The sequence below is a fragment of the Etheostoma spectabile genome, chromosome 13 (assembly GCF_008692095.1).
Source record: "Etheostoma spectabile isolate EspeVRDwgs_2016 chromosome 13, UIUC_Espe_1.0, whole genome shotgun sequence".
NCBI lineage: Eukaryota > Metazoa > Chordata > Actinopteri > Perciformes > Percidae > Etheostoma > Etheostoma spectabile.
The window spans coordinates 21,669,141-21,670,982 of record NC_045745.1 but is presented as its reverse complement, the minus strand read 5'-3'; the positions used below and the strand labels follow the sequence as shown (position 1 = coordinate 21,670,982).

The 1,842-nt window shown below is 37.6% G+C and overlaps 1 protein-coding gene across 6 annotated transcripts in view; it reads left to right on the top strand.

Moving 5' to 3' along the window:
* LOC116700221 (replication protein A 70 kDa DNA-binding subunit) overlaps positions 1-1,842 on the top strand; it is a 61,040-nt gene that overhangs the window by 3,755 nt on the left and 55,443 nt on the right. The window lies entirely within an intron of this gene.

The following is a 1,842-nucleotide window of genomic DNA, read 5'->3' as shown; positions in this document are numbered from 1 at the left end:
TTGGATGTAAATACCCTCAAGTTAAAGCTGAAAGTCTGCAGTTAAAGCACATCTTGTTCGTTTAATTTCAAATCCATTGTGGTGGTATATAGAGGCAAAAAGATTAGAATTGTGTCATTGTCCCAATATTTATGGACCCGACTGTATGTTATGGACTGCAACATCATACAACAGCGCTGTGCAGCTCATGTGTAATGAGTGTGACGCCACAAAAGAGAGACACACAAATGTAGATCACATCCATAAGTTACCCATGACGTTGACACTCACAGACCTTCCTGTTCTTGCACATATTGGCCAACCTTGGCAAACTTGATTCTCCTCGTTTTTCAACATGAAATAAAAAAGTTCTCAAATTTACAGGTCACAAATGTGCGGGTAGCTGTAAAAATTGCTTGCACTGTCTTAAAAAAAAATTCTTGCAAAATGCCGTTTGGCCATAGTCTGGAGCCCTGGTATTGACAGTGGTACCAAAAATATGTGTATGCTTTCCCAAGCCACTGCATGCAAGGCAGAGACGTCTGAATAAATCATTTTAAAAAACACAACAAAACAATGCACCCATATGCACTCAAGCTCTCTGTTCCTGGCTATTACATGTCATATAGATTGATACTACTCATTTGCTGCTCAGATTACAGTAATTAAATACCCCACTAATATAGGCAACTGTTAATGTCTTCATTTAGCAAAGTTGAATACAATGAGAATGAGTGCTTTGCTCAAACTGAATACCGTTTTGTTGACTAGAAGTTAGAGTTTTTTTTTTATTATGCAGTCATTCAGAAGGAACTCTTAAAATACAATGCTCATTTAGGACCAAACCATATCTATGAATGATAGTATGAAGTCAGGGAAGCAATTAGTGTTCATTTTCAAATAATAACATCAACATATGTTGTTGTTGGATAGTTTACAACAGTCATTTTCTGGTGTGTTACACTGTGATAAGAACTGAATGGTAATTTCAGAATAACAAGACATTTTCGGAGTTGGTTAGGTTGTTGTTGGTTCGACCCATTTTGGCCTATTTTAAAGACTGAATAAATTGACAAACTCTCATCTAACCAACAGAGGGAGCCATGTATCCTTATAAGAGAAGGGTGCTAAAGAATGGTTTGCAGGCCTCTTAACTGTTTTTTACTCTTTAATACTGTTGTTTTGCTGCCATAATTTCAGACCAACTGGATCTTTGTTGTCCAGCTTTCAGCTAGCACTGTTGGCGAAAAAGAAAATCCAGGTTTTTATTTATTTGCTATTTATTACACTTAAGGGTCCAAAGGCTGTATTCTGAATGTGAGTTAAGAACTAAATGACATGAGATCATAATGTACACCATGGTTTTCACCGGTTGAAGGTAGCCTCAGCAAATGCCAAATTAATGGAACACTGCAGTTTCTTCACCTCCAGTGCCATTTTTTCAACGTACATTGTGCACCTTTATAATATTTACTGTTTAGCTATCAGAGCAGGAAACTATCTTGCCCACAGGCCACTGTGGCTGGTACAGTCCATAACTCACACCTTTCACTGTTTTACCACCAACCAGTTTTTATAACAGAATAGGACCTCCAAATGATGGTTGGTTTTCTGCCATGTATCATGCCAAAAGTAGCATGCGTTTTATTGGATTTTCTTTTATTAGCTAAGTCTTTGTTTCACTTACTTGTTTTATTTCACTTACTGCTCTCAGCATCAACATTGATTTTGATATGTGGCAGAAACATATCCAATAGTTCTCCTCAGTGGAGGATGTAGGCATGTGGGTGGATAATGAGTGCTTGGTTCATATTGTGTGTTTGTGCCTGTGTTTAAGAGTGTGTGTGTGTGTGTGTGTGTGTG